General features: G+C 50.7%; 13 non-coding genes across 13 annotated transcripts; all 13 read left to right on the plus strand.

Moving 5' to 3' along the window:
• The first annotated feature begins 967 nt into the window (after nucleotides 1–967).
• On the plus strand, nucleotides 968–1050 carry TRNAL-CAG (transfer RNA leucine (anticodon CAG)). The gene has a single exon. It is a non-coding gene; the product is annotated as a tRNA-Leu (tRNA).
• A 1566-nt stretch (nucleotides 1051–2616) lies between these two features.
• On the plus strand, nucleotides 2617–2699 carry TRNAL-CAG (transfer RNA leucine (anticodon CAG)). Its single transcript has one exon. It is a non-coding gene; the product is annotated as a tRNA-Leu (tRNA).
• A 2116-nt stretch (nucleotides 2700–4815) lies between these two features.
• TRNAL-CAG (transfer RNA leucine (anticodon CAG)) lies at nucleotides 4816–4898 on the plus strand. Its single transcript has one exon. It is a non-coding gene; the product is annotated as a tRNA-Leu (tRNA).
• Nucleotides 4899–6478: 1580 nt separating this feature from the next.
• On the plus strand, nucleotides 6479–6561 carry TRNAL-CAG (transfer RNA leucine (anticodon CAG)). Its single transcript has one exon. It is a non-coding gene; the product is annotated as a tRNA-Leu (tRNA).
• A 1570-nt stretch (nucleotides 6562–8131) lies between these two features.
• On the plus strand, nucleotides 8132–8214 carry TRNAL-CAG (transfer RNA leucine (anticodon CAG)). The gene has a single exon. It is a non-coding gene; the product is annotated as a tRNA-Leu (tRNA).
• A 1020-nt stretch (nucleotides 8215–9234) lies between these two features.
• TRNAL-CAG (transfer RNA leucine (anticodon CAG)) lies at nucleotides 9235–9317 on the plus strand. Its single transcript has one exon. It is a non-coding gene; the product is annotated as a tRNA-Leu (tRNA).
• Nucleotides 9318–10883: 1566 nt separating this feature from the next.
• TRNAL-CAG (transfer RNA leucine (anticodon CAG)) lies at nucleotides 10884–10966 on the plus strand. Its single transcript has one exon. It is a non-coding gene; the product is annotated as a tRNA-Leu (tRNA).
• Nucleotides 10967–12532: 1566 nt separating this feature from the next.
• TRNAL-CAG (transfer RNA leucine (anticodon CAG)) lies at nucleotides 12533–12615 on the plus strand. Its single transcript has one exon. It is a non-coding gene; the product is annotated as a tRNA-Leu (tRNA).
• Nucleotides 12616–14181: 1566 nt separating this feature from the next.
• TRNAL-CAG (transfer RNA leucine (anticodon CAG)) lies at nucleotides 14182–14264 on the plus strand. The gene has a single exon. It is a non-coding gene; the product is annotated as a tRNA-Leu (tRNA).
• Nucleotides 14265–16380: 2116 nt separating this feature from the next.
• On the plus strand, nucleotides 16381–16463 carry TRNAL-CAG (transfer RNA leucine (anticodon CAG)). Its single transcript has one exon. It is a non-coding gene; the product is annotated as a tRNA-Leu (tRNA).
• Nucleotides 16464–18043: 1580 nt separating this feature from the next.
• TRNAL-CAG (transfer RNA leucine (anticodon CAG)) lies at nucleotides 18044–18126 on the plus strand. Its single transcript has one exon. It is a non-coding gene; the product is annotated as a tRNA-Leu (tRNA).
• A 1030-nt stretch (nucleotides 18127–19156) lies between these two features.
• On the plus strand, nucleotides 19157–19239 carry TRNAL-CAG (transfer RNA leucine (anticodon CAG)). Its single transcript has one exon. It is a non-coding gene; the product is annotated as a tRNA-Leu (tRNA).
• Nucleotides 19240–19721: 482 nt separating this feature from the next.
• On the plus strand, nucleotides 19722–19804 carry TRNAL-CAG (transfer RNA leucine (anticodon CAG)). The gene has a single exon. It is a non-coding gene; the product is annotated as a tRNA-Leu (tRNA).
• The last annotated feature ends 851 nt before the right edge of the window (nucleotides 19805–20655 follow it).

Here is a 20655-nt window from a genome sequence, read left to right on the forward strand (position 1 = left end):
CTGCCGGCCACAGACTTCTGGAACAGGGAGATGGAGTTGGAGCTTGCTCCACACACTCCCGTCCTCCAGCTAGGTCTGCAGTTCGTCCTGGAATGCTTCACTGCCCTTTTGGCAGGTGTACTACAGTGCTTAAATGAAAAACCGTCTTAGGACTGTGCTAGCTTTGTGGACTTGCAAATGGGCGCAGCGCGGCATTTTGTCTTTGGAAAAAATGCATAAAGAACCCAACGTCTTGTCCTTTTCACTGGGCCTAGTTGGAATGAAGTGACCTATTTGAAATGGGGGTCAGGTGGAAAGTTAGTGTGACATAGTGGGAGGCAGATGGAGGAGTGAGTGGGGGGAAGCGAGAGGTAAAAAGGCAGGCAGAGGAGTGAACACAGTTCTTCCTCCTCGCCCTCTGCCCAACCAACCACCTGCCTGCCCAAACGGCCACGAACGGCCATTGTATATAGGCTTTGCTGGCAGAACTCTTTAGCCCTGTCATTTAGAGTGAGTCCTGTGCAGGAGTACAGGGAGATCAGGCCGGCCCATACACAGTCCTTTCAGCCTAAACAGGCTCCCCGGGACTAGTGCCCAACCTCTTGTGACCAAGAAGGCTCTAGCACACTGCCTGAACCTCCTGAAGGGTTGGACACAGTGCATGCTTTTATTTGCATAAACCAGCCCGCCTCCTGCCTTCCTATTTCCTGAGGTGTAGTTGCTTGTGTCTGTTAACAGGTGGCAGGCAGCACCGTTCTGCAGAAACATGAAAGACTCATGTGTGCTTGTGACAAGTAGCTGCTGTACATAGGGATTGAACCCTGCACGTCTGTGCCAGTAGTCGTTGTATGAGTGCTGCCCTGCCTGTGATTATTCTTTTGGGAGGAATTGGGAGACTTTAATGCAATAGGAGAGGATTTTAGGCGGGTGGTCTTTGAGACTTTCCAACATTGCCTCTAAGCCGCATCTGAGGGGTGCAAATGGCAGAGTCAGGATGGCCGAGTGGTCTAAGGCGCTGCGTTCAGGTCGCAGTCTCCTCTGGAAGCGTGGGTTCGAATCCCACTTCTGACATGTCTGTAACAGAATTTTTCTTTTCATTTGATTGTAACATTCCAGGCGTCCTATAACTGCTGGCCAAGGCTTTCTGGAACAGGGAGATGGAGTTGGAGCACGCACTGCAGGCCTCATGGTTGATTTCCAGTGCTTCCTGTATTTCCTCGCTTCTTTTTTGGGAAAGTGAACTCCAGTGAAAAACCATCTTTGGACTGGGCCGGCCTTGTGGACATGCAAACGGGCGCACCGCGACATTTTGCCTTTGGAAAAAATGCATAAAGAACCCAATGTGTTGTCCTTTTAACTGGGCCTAGTGGGAATGAAGTGACATTTTTAAAATGGATGGGGAGGGTGGTGGGTTAGGAGGGGTGGGTGGGATGCGCGAGAGTATATTCCTGGCAGACTGTGGAGACATTTTAGGAAATCCAAGAGGATTTAAGTGTGGTCAAAGACTTGCCAACATAGCCTCTAAGCCGATTCAGGCGAGCGCCTAAGGCAGAGTCAGGATGGCCGAGTGGTCTAAGGTGCTGCGTTCAGGTCTGGGTTCGAATCCCACTTCTGACATGCCTGAAACGGGTTTTTACTTTTCATGTGATTGCATTCCACGCTTCCTATAACTGCCGGCCACGGACTTCTGGAACAGGGAGATGGAGTTGGAGCTTGCTCCACACACTCCCGTCCTCCAGCTAGGTCTGCAGTTCGTCCTGGAATGCTTCACTGCCCTTTTGGCAGGTGTACTACAGTGCTTAAATGAAAAACCGTCTTAGGACTGTGCTAGCTTTGTGGACTTGCAAATGGGCGCAGCGCAGCATTTTGTCTTTGGAAAAAATGCATAAAGAACCCAACGTCTTGTCCTTTTCACTGGGCCTAGTTGGAATGAAGTGACCTATTTGAAATGGAGGTCAGGAGGAAAGTTAGTGTGACATAGTGGGAGGCAGATGGAGGAGTGAGTGGGGGGAAGCGAGAGGTAAAAAGGCAGGCAGAGGAGTGAACACAGTTCTTCCTCCTCGCCCTCTGCCCAACCAACCACCTGTCTGCCCAAACGGCCCCGAACGGCCATTGTATATAGGCTTTGCTGGCAGAACTCTTTAGCCCTATCATTTAGAGTGAGTCCTGTGCAGGAGTACAGGGAGATCAGGCCGGCCCATACACAGTCCTTTCAGCCTAAACAGGCTCCCCGGGACTAGTGCCCAACCTCTTGTGACCAAGAAGGCTCTAGCACACTGCCTGAACCTCCTGAAGGGTTGGACACAGTGCATGCTTTTATTTGCATAAACCAGCCCGCCTCCTGCCTTCCTATTTCCTGAGGTGTAGTTGCTTGTGTCTGTTAACAGGTGGCAGGCAGCACCGTTCTGCAGAAACATGAAAGACTCATGTGTGCTTGTGACAAGTAGCTGCTGTACATAGGGATTGAACCCTGCACGTCTGTGCCAGTAGTCGTTGTATGAGTGCTGCCCTGCCTGTGATTATTCTTTTGGGAGGAATTGGGAGACTTTAATGCAATAGGAGAGGATTTTAGGCGGGTGGTCTTTGAGACTTTCCAACATTGCCTCTAAGCCGCATCTGAGGGGTGCAAATGGCAGAGTCAGGATGGCCGAGTGGTCTAAGGCGCTGCGTTCAGGTCGCAGTCTCCTCTGGAGGCGTGGGTTCGAATCCCACTTCTGACATGTCTGTAACAGAATTTTTCTTTTCATTTGATTGTAACATTCCAGGCGTCCTATAACTGCTGGCCAAGGCTTTCTGGAACAGGGAGATGGAGTTGGAGCACGCACTGCAGGCCTCATGGTTGATTTCCAGTGCTTCCTGTATTTCCTCGCTTCTTTTTTGGGAAAGTGAACTCCAGTGAAAAACCATCTTTGGACTGGGCCGGCCTTGTGGACATGCAAACGGGCGCACCGCGACATTTTGCCTTTGGAAAAAATGCATAAAGAACCCAATGTGTTGTCCTTTTAACTGGGCCTAGTGGGAATGAAGTGACATTTTTAAAATGGATGGGGAGGGTGGTGGGTTAGGAGGGGTGGGTGGGATGCGCAAGAGTATATTCCTGGCAGACTGTGGAGACATTTTAGGAAATCCAAGAGGATTTAAGTGTGGTCAAAGACTTGCCAACATAGCCTCTAAGCCGATTCAGGCAAGCGCCTAAGGCAGAGTCAGGATGGCCGAGTGATCTAAGGTGCTGCGTTCAGGTCTGGGTTCGAATCCCACTTCTGACATGCCTGAAACGGGTTTTTACTTTTCATGTGATTGCATTCCACGCTTCCTATAACTGCCGGCCTCGGACTTCTGGAACAGGGAGATGGAGTTGGAGCTTGCTCCACACACTCCCGTCCTCCAGCTAGGTCTGCAGTTCGTCCTGGAATGCTTCACTGCCCTTTTGGCAGGTGTACTACAGTGCTTAAATGAAAAACCGTCTTAGGACTGTGCTAGCTTTGTGGACTTGCAAATGGGCGCAGCGCGGCATTTTGTCTTTGGAAAAAATGCATAAAGAACCCAACGTCTTGTCCTTTTCACTGGGCCTAGTTGGAATGAAGTGACCTATTTGAAATGGAGGTCAGGAGGAAAGTTAGTGTGACATAGTGGGAGGCAGATGGAGGAGTGAGTGGGGGGAAGCGAGAGGTAAAAAGGCAGGCAGAGGAGTGAACACAGTTCTTCCTCCTCGCCCTCTGCCCAACCAACCACCTGCCTGCCCAAACGGCCACGAACGGCCATTGTATATAGGCTTTGCTGGCAGAACTCTCTAGCCCTGTCATTTAGAGTGAGTCCTGTGCAGGAGTACAGGGAGATCAGGCCGGCCCATACACAGTCCTTTCAGCCTAAACAGGCTCCCCGGGACTAGTGCCCAACCTCTTGTGACCAAGAAGGCTCTAGCACACTGCCTGAACCTCCTGAAGGGTTGGACACAGTGCATGCTTTTATTTGCATAAACCAGCCCGCCTCCTGCCTTCCTATTTCCTGAGGTGTAGTTGCTTGTGTCTGTTAACAGGTGGCAGGCAGCACCGTTCTGCAGAAACATGAAAGACTCATGTGTGCTTGTGACAAGTAGCTGCTGTACATAGGGATTGAACCCTGCACGTCTGTGCCAGTAGTCGTTGTATGAGTGCTGCCCTGCCTGTGATTATTCTTTTGGGAGGAATTGGGAGACTTTAATGCAATAGGAGAGGATTTTAGGCGGGTGGTCTTTGAGACTTTCCAACATTGCCTCTAAGCCGCATCTGAGGGGTGCAAATGGCAGAGTCAGGATGGCCGAGTGGTCTAAGGCGCTGCGTTCAGGTCGCAGTGGGTTCGAATCCCACCTCTGACATGTCTGTAACAGATTTTTTCTTTTCATTTGATTGTAACATTCCAGGCGTCCTATAACTGCTGGCCAAGGCTTTCTGGAACAGGGAGATGGAGTTGGAGCACGCACTGCAGGCCTCATGGTTGATTTCCAGTGCTTCCTGTATTTCCTCGCTTCTTTTTTGGGAAAGTGAACTCCAGTGAAAAACCATCTTTGGACTGGGCCGGCCTTGTGGACATGCAAACGGGCGCACCGCGACATTTTGCCTTTGGAAAAAATGCATAAAGAACCCAATGTGTTGTCCTTTTAACTGGGCCTAGTGGGAATGAAGTGACATTTTTAAAATGGATGGGGAGGGTGGTGGGTTAGGAGGGGTGGGTGGGATGCGCGAGAGTATATTCCTGGCAGACTGTGGAGACATTTTAGGAAATCCAAGAGGATTTAAGTGTGGTCAAAGACTTGCCAACATAGCCTCTAAGCCGATTCAGGCGAGCGCCTAAGGCAGAGTCAGGATGGCCGAGTGGTCTAAGGCGCTGCGTTCAGGTCGCAGTCTCCTCTGGAGGCGTGGGTTCGAATCCCACTTCTGACATGCCTGAAATGGGTTTTTACTTTTCATGTGATTGCATTCCACGCTTCCTATAACTGCCGGCCACGGATTTCTGGAACAGGGAGATGGAGTTGGAGCTTGCTCCACACACTCCCGTCCTCCAGCTAGGTCTGCAGTTGGTCCTGGAATGCTTGACTGCCCTTTTGGCAGGTGTACTACAGTGCTTAAATGAAAAACCGTCTTAGGACTGTGCTAGCTTTGTGGACTTGCAAATGGGCGCAGCGCGGCATTTTGTCTTTGGAAAAAATGCATAAAGAACCCAACGTCTTGTCCTTTTCACTGGGCCTAGTTGGAATGAAGTGACCTATTTGAAATGGGGGTCAGGTGGAAAGTTAGTGTGACATAGTGGGAGGCAGATGGAGGAGTGAGTGGGGGGAAGCGAGAGGTAAAAAGGCAGGCAGAGGAGTGAACACAGTTCTTCCTCCTCGCCCTCTGCCCAACCAACCACCTGCCTGCCCAAACGGCCCCGAACGGCCACGAACGGCCATTGTATATAGGCTTTGCTGGCAGAACTCTTTAGCCCTGTAATTTAGAGTGAGTCCTGTGCAGGAGTACAGGGAGATCAGGCCGGCCCATACACAGTCCTTTCAGCCTAAACAGGCTCCCCGGCACTAGTGCCCAACCTCTTGTGACCAAGAAGGCTCTAGCACACTGCCTGAACCTCCTGAAGGGTTGGACACAGTGCATGCTTTTATTTGCATAAACCAGCCCGCCTCCTGCCTTCCTATTTCCTGAGGTGTAGTTGCTTGTGTCTGTTAACAGGTGGCAGGCAGCACTGTTCTGCAGAAACATGAAAGACTCATGTGTGCTTGTGACAAGTAGCTGCTGTACATAGGGATTGAACCCTGCACGTCTGTGCCAGTAGTCGTTGTATGAGTGCTGCCCTGCCTGTGATTATTCTTTTGGGAGGAATTGGGAGACTTTAATGCAATAGGAGAGGATTTTAGGCGGGTGGTCTTTGAGACTTTCCAACATTGCCTCTAAGCCGCATCTGAGGGGTGCAAATGGCAGAGTCAGGATGGCCGAGTGGTCTAAGGCGCTGCGTTCAGGTCGCAGTGGGTTCGAATCCCACCTCTGACATGTCTGTAACAGATTTTTTCTTTTCATTTGATTGTAACATTCCAGGCGTCCTATAACTGCTGGCCAAGGCTTTCTGGAACAGGGAGATGGAGTTGGAGCACGCACTGCAGGCCTCATGGTTGATTTCCAGTGCTTCCTGTATTTCCTCGCTTCTTTTTTGGGAAAGTGAACTCCAGTGAAAAACCATCTTTGGACTGGGCCGGCCTTGTGGACATGCAAACGGGCGCACCGCGACATTTTGCCTTTGGAAAAAATGCATAAAGAACCCAATGTGTTGTCCTTTTAACTGGGCCTAGTGGGAATGAAGTGACATTTTTAAAATGGATGGGGAGGGTGGTGGGTTAGGAGGGGTGGGTGGGATGCGCGAGAGTATATTCCTGGCAGACTGTGGAGACATTTTAGGAAATCCAAGAGGATTTAAGTGTGGTCAAAGACTTGCCAACATAGCCTCTAAGCCGATTCAGGCGAGCGCCTAAGGCAGAGTCAGGATGGCCGAGTGGTCTAAGGCGCTGCGTTCAGGTCGCAGTCTCCTCTGGAGGCGTGGGTTCGAATCCCACTTCTGACATGCCTGAAATGGGTTTTTACTTTTCATGTGATTGCATTCCACGCTTCCTATAACTGCCGGCCACGGATTTCTGGAACAGGGAGATGGAGTTGGAGCTTGCTCCACACACTCCCGTCCTCCAGCTAGGTCTGCAGTTGGTCCTGGAATGCTTGACTGCCCTTTTGGCAGGTGTACTACAGTGCTTAAATGAAAAACCGTCTTAGGACTGTGCTAGCTTTGTGGACTTGCAAATGGGCGCAGCGCGGCATTTTGTCTTTGGAAAAAATGCATAAAGAACCCAACGTCTTGTCCTTTTCACTGGGCCTAGTTGGAATGAAGTGACCTATTTGAAATGGGGGTCAGGTGGAAAGTTAGTGTGACATAGTGGGAGGCAGATGGAGGAGTGAGTGGGGGGAAGCGAGAGGTAAAAAGGCAGGCAGAGGAGTGAACACAGTTCTTCCTCCTCGCCCTCTGCCCAACCAACCACCTGCCTGCCCAAACGGCCACGAACGGCCATTGTATATAGGCTTTGCTGGCAGAACTCTTTAGCCCTGTAATTTAGAGTGAGTCCTGTGCAGGAGTACAGGGAGATCAGGCCGGCCCATACACAGTCCTTTCAGCCTAAACAGGCTCCCCGGCACTAGTGCCCAACCTCTTGTGACCAAGAAGGCTCTAGCACACTGCCTGAACCTCCTGAAGGGTTGGACACAGTGCATGCTTTTATTTGCATAAACCAGCCCGCCTCCTGCCTTCCTATTTCCTGAGGTGTAGTTGCTCGTGTCTGTTAACAGGTGGCAGGCAGCACCGTTCTGCAGAAACATGAAAGACTCATGTGTGCTTGTGACAAGTAGCTGCTGTACATAGGGATTGAACCCTGCACGTCTGTGCCAGTAGTCGTTGTATGAGTGCTGCCCTGCCTGTGATTATTCTTTTGGGAGGAATTTGGAGACTTTAATGCAATAGGAGAGGATTTTAGGCGGGTGGTCTTTGAGACTTTCCAACATTGCCTCTAAGCCGCATCTGAGGGGTGCAAACGGCAGAGTCAGGATGGCCGAGTGGTCTAAGGCGCTGCGTTCAGGTCGCAGTGGGTTCGAATCCCACCTCTGACATGTCTGTAACAGATTTTTTCTTTTCATTTGATTGTAACATTCCAGGCGTCCTATAACTGCTGGCCAAGGCTTTCTGGAACAGGGAGATGGAGTTGGAGCACGCACTGCAGGCCTCATGGTTGATTTCCAGTGCTTCCTGTATTTCCTCGCTTCTTTTTTGGGAAAGTGAACTCCAGTGAAAAACCATCTTTGGACTGGGCCGGCCTTGTGGACATGCAAACGGGCGCACCGCGACATTTTGCCTTTGGAAAAAATGCATAAAGAACCCAATGTGTTGTCCTTTTAACTGGGCCTAGTGGGAATGAAGTGACATTTTTAAAATGGATGGGGAGGGTGGTGGGTTAGGAGGGGTGGGTGGGATGCGCGAGAGTATATTCCTGGCAGACTGTGGAGACATTTTAGGAAATCCAAGAGGATTTAAGTGTGGTCAAAGACTTGCCAACATAGCCTCTAAGCCGATTCAGGCGAGCGCCTAAGGCAGAGTCAGGATGGCCGAGTGGTCTAAGGCGCTGCGTTCAGGTCGCAGTCTCCTCTGGAGGCGTGGGTTCGAATCCCACTTCTGACATGCCTGAAATGGGTTTTTACTTTTCATGTGATTGCATTCCACGCTTCCTATAACTGCCGGCCACGGATTTCTGGAACAGGGAGATGGAGTTGGAGCTTGCTCCACACACTCCCGTCCTCCAGCTAGGTCTGCAGTTCGTCCTGGAATGCTTCACTGCCCTTTTGGCAGGTGTACTACAGTGCTTAAATGAAAAACCGTCTTAGGACTGTGCTAGCTTTGTGGACTTGCAAATGGGCGCAGCGCAGCATTTTGTCTTTGGAAAAAATGCATAAAGAACCCAACGTCTTGTCCTTTTCACTGGGCCTAGTTGGAATGAAGTGACCTATTTGAAATGGAGGTCAGGAGGAAAGTTAGTGTGACATAGTGGGAGGCAGATGGAGGAGTGAGTGGGGGGAAGCGAGAGGTAAAAAGGCAGGCAGAGGAGTGAACACAGTTCTTCCTCCTCGCCCTCTGCCCAACCAACCACCTGTCTGCCCAAACGGCCCCGAACGGCCATTGTATATAGGCTTTGCTGGCAGAACTCTTTAGCCCTATCATTTAGAGTGAGTCCTGTGCAGGAGTACAGGGAGATCAGGCCGGCCCATACACAGTCCTTTCAGCCTAAACAGGCTCCCCGGGACTAGTGCCCAACCTCTTGTGACCAAGAAGGCTCTAGCACACTGCCTGAACCTCCTGAAGGGTTGGACACAGTGCATGCTTTTATTTGCATAAACCAGCCCGCCTCCTGCCTTCCTATTTCCTGAGGTGTAGTTGCTTGTGTCTGTTAACAGGTGGCAGGCAGCACCGTTCTGCAGAAACATGAAAGACTCATGTGTGCTTGTGACAAGTAGCTGCTGTACATAGGGATTGAACCCTGCACGTCTGTGCCAGTAGTCGTTGTATGAGTGCTGCCCTGCCTGTGATTATTCTTTTGGGAGGAATTGGGAGACTTTAATGCAATAGGAGAGGATTTTAGGCGGGTGGTCTTTGAGACTTTCCAACATTGCCTCTAAGCCGCATCTGAGGGGTGCAAATGGCAGAGTCAGGATGGCCGAGTGGTCTAAGGCGCTGCGTTCAGGTCGCAGTCTCCTCTGGAGGCGTGGGTTCGAATCCCACTTCTGACATGTCTGTAACAGAATTTTTCTTTTCATTTGATTGTAACATTCCAGGCGTCCTATAACTGCTGGCCAAGGCTTTCTGGAACAGGGAGATGGAGTTGGAGCACGCACTGCAGGCCTCATGGTTGATTTCCAGTGCTTCCTGTATTTCCTCGCTTCTTTTTTGGGAAAGTGAACTCCAGTGAAAAACCATCTTTGGACTGGGCCGGCCTTGTGGACATGCAAACGGGCGCACCGCGACATTTTGCCTTTGGAAAAAATGCATAAAGAACCCAATGTGTTGTCCTTTTAACTGGGCCTAGTGGGAATGAAGTGACATTTTTAAAATGGATGGGGAGGGTGGTGGGTTAGGAGGGGTGGGTGGGATGCGCAAGAGTATATTCCTGGCAGACTGTGGAGACATTTTAGGAAATCCAAGAGGATTTAAGTGTGGTCAAAGACTTGCCAACATAGCCTCTAAGCCGATTCAGGCAAGCGCCTAAGGCAGAGTCAGGATGGCCGAGTGATCTAAGGTGCTGCGTTCAGGTCTGGGTTCGAATCCCACTTCTGACATGCCTGAAACAGGTTTTTACTTTTCATGTGATTGCATTCCACGCTTCCTATAACTGCCGGCCTCGGACTTCTGGAACAGGGAGATGGAGTTGGAGCTTGCTCCACACACTCCCGTCCTCCAGCTAGGTCTGCAGTTCGTCCTGGAATGCTTCACTGCCCTTTTGGCAGGTGTACTACAGTGCTTAAATGAAAAACCGTCTTAGGACTGTGCTAGCTTTGTGGACTTGCAAATGGGCGCAGCGCGGCATTTTGTCTTTGGAAAAAATGCATAAAGAACCCAACGTCTTGTCCTTTTCACTGGGCCTAGTTGGAATGAAGTGACCTATTTGAAATGGAGGTCAGGAGGAAAGTTAGTGTGACATAGTGGGAGGCAGATGGAGGAGTGAGTGGGGGGAAGCGAGAGGTAAAAAGGCAGGCAGAGGAGTGAACACAGTTCTTCCTCCTTGCCCTCTGCCCAACCAACCACCTGCCTGCCCAAACGGCCACGAACGGCCATTGTATATAGGCTTTGCTGGCAGAACTCTTTAGCCCTGTCATTTAGAGTGAGTCCTGTGCAGGAGTACAGGGAGATCAGGCCGGCCCATACACAGTCCTTTCAGCCTAAACAGGCTCCCCGGGACTAGTGCCCAACCTCTTGTGACCAAGAAGGCTCTAGCACACTGCCTGAACCTCCTGAAGGGTTGGACACAGTGCATGCTTTTATTTGCATAAACCAGCCCGCCTCCTGCCTTCCTATTTCCTGAGGTGTAGTTGCTTGTGTCTGTTAACAGGTGGCAGGCAGCACCGTTCTGCAGAAACATGAAAGACTCATGTGTGCTTGTGACAAGTAGCTGCTGTACATAGGGATTGAACCCTGCACGTCTGTGCCAGTAGTCATTGTATGAGTGCTGCCCTGCCTGTGATTATTCTTTTGGGAGGAATTGGGAGACTTTAATGCAATAGGAGAGGATTTTAGGCGGGTGGTCTTTGAGACTTTCCAACATTGCCTCTAAGCCGCATCTGAGGGGTGCAAATGGCAGAGTCAGGATGGCCGAGTGGTCTAAGACGCTGCGTTCAGGTCGCAGTCTCCTCTGGAGGCGTGGGTTCGAATCCCACTTCTGACATGTCTGTAACAGAATTTTTCTTTTCATTTGATTGTAACATTCCAGGCGTCCTATAACTGCTGGCCAAGGCTTTCTGGAACAGGGAGATGGAGTTGGAGCACGCACTGCAGGCCTCATGGTTGATTTCCAGTGCTTCCTGTATTTCCTCGCTTCTTTTTTGGGAAAGTGAACTCCAGTGAAAAACCATCTTTGGACTGGGCCGGCCTTGTGGACATGCAAACGGGCGCACCGCGACATTTTGCCTTTGGAAAAAATGCATAAAGAACCCAATGTGTTGTCCTTTTAACTGTGCCTAGTGGGAATGAAGTGACATTTTTAAAATGGATGGGGAGGGTGGTGGGTTAGGAGGGGTGGGTGGGATGCGCGAGAGTATATTCCTGGAAGACTGTGGAGACATTTTAGGAAATCCAAGAGGATTTAAGTGTGGTCAAAGACTTGCCAACATAGCCTCTAAGCCGATTCAGGCAAGCGCCTAAGGCAGAGTCAGGATGGCCGAGTGGTCTAAGGTGCTGCGTTCAGGTCTGGGTTCGAATCCCACTTCTGACATGCCTGAAACGGGTTTTTACTTTTCATGTGATTGCATTCCACGCTTCCTATAACTGCCGGCCACAGACTTCTGGAACAGGGAGATGGAGTTGGAGCTTGCTCCACACACTCCCGTCCTCCAGCTAGGTCTGCAGTTCGTCCTGGAATGCTTCACTGCCCTTTTGGCAGGTGTACTACAGTGCTTAAATGAAAAACCGTCTTAGGACTGTGCTAGCTTTGTGGACTTGCAAATGGGCGCAGCGCGGCATTTTGTCTTTGGAAAAAATGCATAAAGAACCCAACGTCTTGTCCTTTTCACTGGGCCTAGTTGGAATGAAGTGACCTATTTGAAATGGGGGTCAGGTGGAAAGTTAGTGTGACATAGTGGGAGGCAGATGGAGGAGTGAGTGGGGGGAAGCGAGAGGTAAAAAGGCAGGCAGAGGAGTGAACACAGTTCTTCCTCCTCGCCCTCTGCCCAACCAACCACCTGCCTGCCCAAACGGCCACGAACGGCCATTGTATATAGGCTTTGCTGGCAGAACTCTTTAGCCCTGTCATTTAGAGTGAGTCCTGTGCAGGAGTACAGGGAGATCAGGCCGGCCCATACACAGTCCTTTCAGCCTAAACAGGCTCCCCGGGACTAGTGCCCAACCTCTTGTGACCAAGAAGGCTCTAGCACACTGCCTGAACCTCCTGAAGGGTTGGACACAGTGCATGCTTTTATTTGCATAAACCAGCCCGCCTCCTGCCTTCCTATTTCCTGAGGTGTAGTTGCTTGTGTCTGTTAACAGGTGGCAGGCAGCACCGTTCTGCAGAAACATGAAAGACTCATGTGTGCTTGTGACAAGTAGCTGCTGTACATAGGGATTGAACCCTGCACGTCTGTGCCAGTAGTCGTTGTATGAGTGCTGCCCTGCCTGTGATTATTCTTTTGGGAGGAATTGGGAGACTTTAATGCAATAGGAGAGGATTTTAGGCGGGTGGTCTTTGAGACTTTCCAACATTGCCTCTAAGCCGCATCTGAGGGGTGCAAATGGCAGAGTCAGGATGGCCGAGTGGTCTAAGGCGCTGCGTTCAGGTCGCAGTCTCCTCTGGAAGCGTGGGTTCGAATCCCACTTCTGACATGTCTGTAACAGAATTTTTCTTTTCATTTGATTGTAACATTCCAGGCGTCCTATAACTGCTGGCCAAGGCTTTCTGGAACAGGGAGATGGAGTTGGAGCACGCACTGCAGGCCTCATGGTTGATTTCCAGTGCTTCCTGTATTTCCTCGCTTCTTTTTTGGGAAAGTGAACTCCAGTGAAAAACCATCTTTGGACTGGGCCGGCCTTGTGGACATGCAAACGGGCGCACCGCGACATTTTGCCTTTGGAAAAAATGCATAAAGAACCCAATGTGTTGTCCTTTTAACTGGGCCTAGTGGGAATGAAGTGACATTTTTAAAATGGATGGGGAGGGTGGTGGGTTAGGAGGGGTGGGTGGGATGCGCGAGAGTATATTCCTGGCAGACTGTGGAGACATTTTAGGAAATCCAAGAGGATTTAAGTGTGGTCAAAGACTTGCCAACATAGCCTCTAAGCCGATTCAGGCGAGCGCCTAAGGCAGAGTCAGGATGGCCGAGTGGTCTAAGGTGCTGCGTTCAGGTCTGGGTTCGAATCCCACTTCTGACATGCCTGAAACGGGTTTTTACTTTTCATGTGATTGCATTCCACGCTTCCTATAACTGCCGGCCACGGACTTCTGGAACAGGGAGATGGAGTTGGAGCTTGCTCCACACACTCCCGTCCTCCAGCTAGGTCTGCAGTTCGTCCTGGAATGCTTCACTGCCCTTTTGGCAGGTGTACTACAGTGCTTAAATGAAAAACCGTCTTAGGACTGTGCTAGCTTTGTGGACTTGCAAATGGGCGCAGCGCAGCATTTTGTCTTTGGAAAAAATGCATAAAGAACCCAACGTCTTGTCCTTTTCACTGGGCCTAGTTGGAATGAAGTGACCTATTTGAAATGGAGGTCAGGAGGAAAGTTAGTGTGACATAGTGGGAGGCAGATGGAGGAGTGAGTGGGGGGAAGCGAGAGGTAAAAAGGCAGGCAGAGGAGTGAACACAGTTCTTCCTCCTCGCCCTCTGCCCAACCAACCACCTGTCTGCCCAAACGGCCCCGAACGGCCATTGTATATAGGCTTTGCTGGCAGAACTCTTTAGCCCTATCATTTAGAGTGAGTCCTGTGCAGGAGTACAGGGAGATCAGGCCGGCCCATACACAGTCCTTTCAGCCTAAACAGGCTCCCCGGGACTAGTGCCCAACCTCTTGTGACCAAGAAGGCTCTAGCACACTGCCTGAACCTCCTGAAGGGTTGGACACAGTGCATGCTTTTATTTGCATAAACCAGCCCGCCTCCTGCCTTCCTATTTCCTGAGGTGTAGTTGCTTGTGTCTGTTAACAGGTGGCAGGCAGCACCGTTCTGCAGAAACATGAAAGACTCATGTGTGCTTGTGACAAGTAGCTGCTGTACATAGGGATTGAACCCTGCACGTCTGTGCCAGTAGTCGTTGTATGAGTGCTGCCCTGCCTGTGATTATTCTTTTGGGAGGAATTGGGAGACTTTAATGCAATAGGAGAGGATTTTAGGCGGGTGGTCTTTGAGACTTTCCAACATTGCCTCTAAGCCGCATCTGAGGGGTGCAAATGGCAGAGTCAGGATGGCCGAGTGGTCTAAGGCGCTGCGTTCAGGTCGCAGTCTCCTCTGGAGGCGTGGGTTCGAATCCCACTTCTGACATGTCTGTAACAGAATTTTTCTTTTCATTTGATTGTAACATTCCAGGCGTCCTATAACTGCTGGCCAAGGCTTTCTGGAACAGGGAGATGGAGTTGGAGCACGCACTGCAGGCCTCATGGTTGATTTCCAGTGCTTCCTGTATTTCCTCGCTTCTTTTTTGGGAAAGTGAACTCCAGTGAAAAACCATCTTTGGACTGGGCCGGCCTTGTGGACATGCAAACGGGCGCACCGCGACATTTTGCCTTTGGAAAAAATGCATAAAGAACCCAATGTGTTGTCCTTTTAACTGGGCCTAGTGGGAATGAAGTGACATTTTTAAAATGGATGGGGAGGGTGGTGGGTTAGGAGGGGTGGGTGGGATGCGCAAGAGTATATTCCTGGCAGACTGTGGAGACATTTTAGGAAATCCAAGAGGATTTAAGTGTGGTCAAAGACTTGCCAACATAGCCTCTAAGCCGATTCAGGCAAGCGCCTAAGGCAGAGTCAGGATGGCCGAGTGATCTAAGGTGCTGCGTTCAGGTCTGGGTTCGAATCCCACTTCTGACATGCCTGAAACGGGTTTTTACTTTTCATGTGATTGCATTCCACGCTTCCTATAACTGCCGGCCTCGGACTTCTGGAACAGGGAGATGGAGTTGGAGCTTGCTCCACACACTCCCGTCCTCCAGCTAGGTCTGCAGTTCGTCCTGGAATGCTTCACTGCCCTTTTGGCAGGTGTACTACAGTGCTTAAATGAAAAACCGTCTTAGGACTGTGCTAGCTTTGTGGACTTGCAAATGGGCGCAGCGCGGCATTTTGTCTTTGGAAAAAATGCATAAAGAACCCAACGTCTTGTCCTTTTCACTGGGCCTAGTTGGAATGAAGTGACCTATTTGAAATGGAGGTCAGGAGGAAAGTTAGTGTGACATAGTGGGAGGCAGATGGAGGAGTGAGTGGGGGGAAGCGAGAGGTAAAAAGGCAGGCAGAGGAGTGAACACAGTTCTTCCTCCTCGCCCTCTGCCCAACCAACCACCTGCCTGCCCAAACGGCCACGAACGGCCATTGTATATAGGCTTTGCTGGCAGAACTCTCTAGCCCTGTCATTTAGAGTGAGTCCTGTGCAGGAGTACAGGGAGATCAGGCCGGCCCATACACAGTCCTTTCAGCCTAAACAGGCTCCCCGGGACTAGTGCCCAACCTCTTGTGACCAAGAAGGCTCTAGCACACTGCCTGAACCTCCTGAAGGGTTGGACACAGTGCATGCTTTTATTTGCATAAACCAGCCCGCCTCCTGCCTTCCTATTTCCTGAGGTGTAGTTGCTTGTGTCTGTTAACAGGTGGCAGGCAGCACCGTTCTGCAGAAACATGAAAGACTCATGTGTGCTTGTGACAAGTAGCTGCTGTACATAGGGATTGAACCCTGCACGTCTGTGCCAGTAGTCGTTGTATGAGTGCTGCCCTGCCTGTGATTATTCTTTTGGGAGGAATTGGGAGACTTTAATGCAATAGGAGAGGATTTTAGGCGGGTGGTCTTTGAGACTTTCCAACATTGCCTCTAAGCCGCATCTGAGGGGTGCAAATGGCAGAGTCAGGATGGCCGAGTGGTCTAAGGCGCTGCGTTCAGGTCGCAGTGGGTTCGAATCCCACCTCTGACATGTCTGTAACAGATTTTTTCTTTTCATTTGATTGTAACATTCCAGGCGTCCTATAACTGCTGGCCAAGGCTTTCTGGAACAGGGAGATGGAGTTGGAGCACGCACTGCAGGCCTCATGGTTGATTTCCAGTGCTTCCTGTATTTCCTCGCTTCTTTTTTGGGAAAGTGAACTCCAGTGAAAAACCATCTTTGGACTGGGCCGGCCTTGTGGACATGCAAACGGGCGCACCGCGACATTTTGCCTTTGGAAAAAATGCATAAAGAACCCAATGTGTTGTCCTTTTAACTGGGCCTAGTGGGAATGAAGTGACATTTTTAAAATGGATGGGGAGGGTGGTGGGTTAGGAGGGGTGGGTGGGATGCGCGAGAGTATATTCCTGGCAGACTGTGGAGACATTTTAGGAAATCCAAGAGGATTTAAGTGTGGTCAAAGACTTGCCAACATAGCCTCTAAGCCGATTCAGGCGAGCGCCTAAGGCAGAGTCAGGATGGCCGAGTGGTCTAAGGCGCTGCGTTCAGGTCGCAGTCTCCTCTGGAGGCGTGGGTTCGAATCCCACTTCTGACATGCCTGAAATGGGTTTTTACTTTTCATGTGATTGCATTCCACGCTTCCTATAACTGCCGGCCACGGATTTCTGGAACAGGGAGATGGAGTTGGAGCTTGCTCCACACACTCCCGTCCTCCAGCTAGGTCTGCAGTTGGTCCTGGAATGCTTGACTGCCCTTTTGGCAGGTGTACTACAGTGCTTAAATGAAAAACCGTCTTAGGACTGTGCTAGCTTTGTGGACTTGCAAATGGGCGCAGCGCGGCATTTTGTCTTTGGAAAAAATGCATAAAGAACCCAACGTCTTGTCCTTTTCACTGGGCCTAGTTGGAATGAAGTGACCTATTTGAAATGGGGGTCAGGTGGAAAGTTAGTGTGACATAGTGGGAGGCAGATGGAGGAGTGAGTGGGGGGAAGCGAGAGGTAAAAAGGCAGGCAGAGGAGTGAACACAGTTCTTCCTCCTCGCCCTCTGCCCAACCAACCACCTGCCTGCCCAAACGGCCCCGAACGGCCACGAACGGCCATTGTATATAGGCTTTGCTGGCAGAACTCTTTAGCCCTGTAATTTAGAGTGAGTCCTGTGCAGGAGTACAGGGAGATCAGGCCGGCCCATACACAGTCCTTTCAGCCTAAACAGGCTCCCCGGCACTAGTGCCCAACCTCTTGTGACCAAGAAGGCTCTAGCACACTGCCTGAACCTCCTGAAGGGTTGGACACAGTGCATGCTTTTATTTGCATAAACCAGCCCGCCTCCTGCCTTCCTATTTCCTGAGGTGTAGTTGCTTGTGTCTGTTAACAGGTGGCAGGCAGCACTGTTCTGCAGAAACATGAAAGACTCATGTGTGCTTGTGACAAGTAGCTGCTGTACATAGGGATTGAACCCTGCACGTCTGTGCCAGTAGTCGTTGTATGAGTGCTGCCCTGCCTGTGATTATTCTTTTGGGAGGAATTGGGAGACTTTAATGCAATAGGAGAGGATTTTAGGCGGGTGGTCTTTGAGACTTTCCAACATTGCCTCTAAGCCGCATCTGAGGGGTGCAAATGGCAGAGTCAGGATGGCCGAGTGGTCTAAGGCGCTGCGTTCAGGTCGCAGTGGGTTCGAATCCCACCTCTGACATGTCTGTAACAGATTTTTTCTTTTCATTTGATTGTAACATTCCAGGCGTCCTATAACTGCTGGCCAAGGCTTTCTGGAACAGGGAGATGGAGTTGGAGCACGCACTGCAGGCCTCATGGTTGATTTCCAGTGCTTCCTGTATTTCCTCGCTTCTTTTTTGGGAAAGTGAACTCCAGTGAAAAACCATCTTTGGACTGGGCCGGCCTTGTGGACATGCAAACGGGCGCACCGCGACATTTTGCCTTTGGAAAAAATGCATAAAGAACCCAATGTGTTGTCCTTTTAACTGGGCCTAGTGGGAATGAAGTGACATTTTTAAAATGGATGGGGAGGGTGGTGGGTTAGGAGGGGTGGGTGGGATGCGCGAGAGTATATTCCTGGCAGACTGTGGAGACATTTTAGGAAATCCAAGAGGATTTAAGTGTGGTCAAAGACTTGCCAACATAGCCTCTAAGCCGATTCAGGCGAGCGCCTAAGGCAGAGTCAGGATGGCCGAGTGGTCTAAGGCGCTGCGTTCAGGTCGCAGTCTCCTCTGGAGGCGTGGGTTCGAATCCCACTTCTGACATGCCTGAAATGGGTTTTTACTTTTCATGTGATTGCATTCCACGCTTCCTATAACTGCCGGCCACGGATTTCTGGAACAGGGAGATGGAGTTGGAGCTTGCTCCACACACTCCCGTCCTCCAGCTAGGTCTGCAGTTGGTCCTGGAATGCTTGACTGCCCTTTTGGCAGGTGTACTACAGTGCTTAAATGAAAAACCGTCTTAGGACTGTGCTAGCTTTGTGGACTTGCAAATGGGCGCAGCGCGGCATTTTGTCTTTGGAAAAAATGCATAAAGAACCCAACGTCTTGTCCTTTTCACTGGGCCTAGTTGGAATGAAGTGACCTATTTGAAATGGGGGTCAGGTGGAAAGTTAGTGTGACATAGTGGGAGGCAGATGGAGGAGTGAGTGGGGGGAAGCGAGAGGTAAAAAGGCAGGCAGAGGAGTGAACACAGTTCTTCCTCCTCGCCCTCTGCCCAACCAACCACCTGCCTGCCCAAACGGCCCCGAACGGCCACGAACGGCCATTGTATATAGGCTTTGCTGGCAGAACTCTTTAGCCCTGTAATTTAGAGTGAGTCCTGTGCAGGAGTACAGGGAGATCAGGCCGGCCCATACACAGTCCTTTCAGCCTAAACAGGCTCCCCGGCACTAGTGCCCAACCTCTTGTGACCAAGAAGGCTCTAGCACACTGCCTGAACCTCCTGAAGGGTTGGACACAGTGCATGCTTTTATTTGCATAAACCAGCCCGCCTCCTGCCTTCCTATTTCCTGAGGTGTAGTTGCTCGTGTCTGTTAACAGGTGGCAGGCAGCACCGTTCTGCAGAAACATGAAAGACTCATGTGTGCTTGTGACAAGTAGCTGCTGTACATAGGGATTGAACCCTGCACGTCTGTGCCAGTAGTCGTTGTATGAGTGCTGCCCTGCCTGTGATTATTCTTTTGGGAGGAATTTGGAGACTTTAATGCAATAGGAGAGGATTTTAGGCGGGTGGTCTTTGAGACTTTCCAACATTGCCTCTAAGCCGCATCTGAGGGGTGCAAACGGCAGAGTCAGGATGGCCGAGTGGTCTAAGGCGCTGCGTTCAGGTCGCAGTCTCCGCTGGAGGCGTGGGTTCGAATCCCACCTCTGACATGTCTGTAACAGATTTTTTCTTTTCATTTGATTGTAACATTCCAGGCGTCCTATAACTGCTGGCCAAGGCTTTCTGGAACAGGGAGATGGAGTTGGAGCACGCACTGCAGGCCTCATGGTTGATTTCCAGTGCTTCCTGTATTTCCTCGCTTCTTTTTTGGGAAAGTGAACTCCAGTGAAAAACCATCTTTGGACTGGGCCGGCCTTGTGGACATGCAAACGGGCGCACCGCGACATTTTGCCTTTGGAAAAAATGCATAAAGAACCCAATGTGTTGTCCTTTTAACTGGGCCTAGTGGGAATGAAGTGACATTTTTAAAATGGATGGGGAGGGTGGTGGGTTAGGAGGGGTGGGTGGGATGCGCGAGAGTATATTCCTGGCAGACTGTGGAGACATTTTAGGAAATCCAAGAGGATTTAAGTGTGGTCAAAGACTTGCCAACATAGCCTCTAAGCCGATTCAGGCGAGCGCCTAAGGCAGAGTCAGGATGGCCGAGTGGTCTAAGGCGCTGCGTTCAGGTCGCAGTCTCCTCTGGAGGCGTGGGTTCGAATCCCACTTCTGACATGCCTGAAATGGGTTTTTACTTTTCATGTGATTGCATTCCACGCTTCCTATAACTGCCGGCCACGGATTTCTGGAACAGGGAGATGGAGTTGGAGCTTGCTCCACACACTCCCGTCCTCCAGCTAGGTCTGCAGTTGGTCCTGGAATGCTTGACTGCCCTTTTGGCAGGTGTACTACAGTGCTTAAATGAAAAACCGTCTTAGGACTGTGCTAGCTTTGTGGACTTGCAAATGGGCGCAGCGCGGCATTTTGTCTTTGGAAAAAATGCATAAAGAACCCAACGTCTTGTCCTTTTCACTGGGCCTAGTTGGAATGAAGTGACCTATTTGAAATGGGGGTCAGGTGGAAAGTTAGTGTGACATAGTGGGAGGCAGATGGAGGAGTGAGTGGGGGGAAGCGAGAGGTAAAAAGGCAGGCAGAGGAGTGAACACAGTTCTTCCTCCTCGCCCTCTGCCCAACCAACCACCTGCCTGCCCAAACGGCCACGAACGGCCATTGTATATAGGCTTTGCTGGCAGAACTCTTTAGCCCTGTAATTTAGAGTGAGTCCTGTGCAGGAGTACAGGGAGATCAGGCCGGCCCATACACAGTCCTTTCAGCCTAAACAGGCTCCCCGGCACTAGTGCCCAACCTCTTGTGACCAAGAAGGCTCTAGCACACTGCCTGAACCTCCTGAAGGGTTGGACACAGTGCATGCTTTTATTTGCATAAACCAGCCCGCCTCCTGCCTTCCTATTTCCTGAGGTGTAGTTGCTCGTGTCTGTTAACAGGTGGCAGGCAGCACCGTTCTGCAGAAACATGAAAGACTCATGTGTGCTTGTGACAAGTAGCTGCTGTACATAGGGATTGAA

Source organism: Ambystoma mexicanum, chromosome 11, assembly GCF_040938575.1.
Source record: "Ambystoma mexicanum isolate Mex_15411 chromosome 11, UKY_AmexF1_1, whole genome shotgun sequence".
Classification (NCBI taxonomy): Eukaryota; Metazoa; Chordata; class Amphibia; order Caudata; family Ambystomatidae; genus Ambystoma; species Ambystoma mexicanum.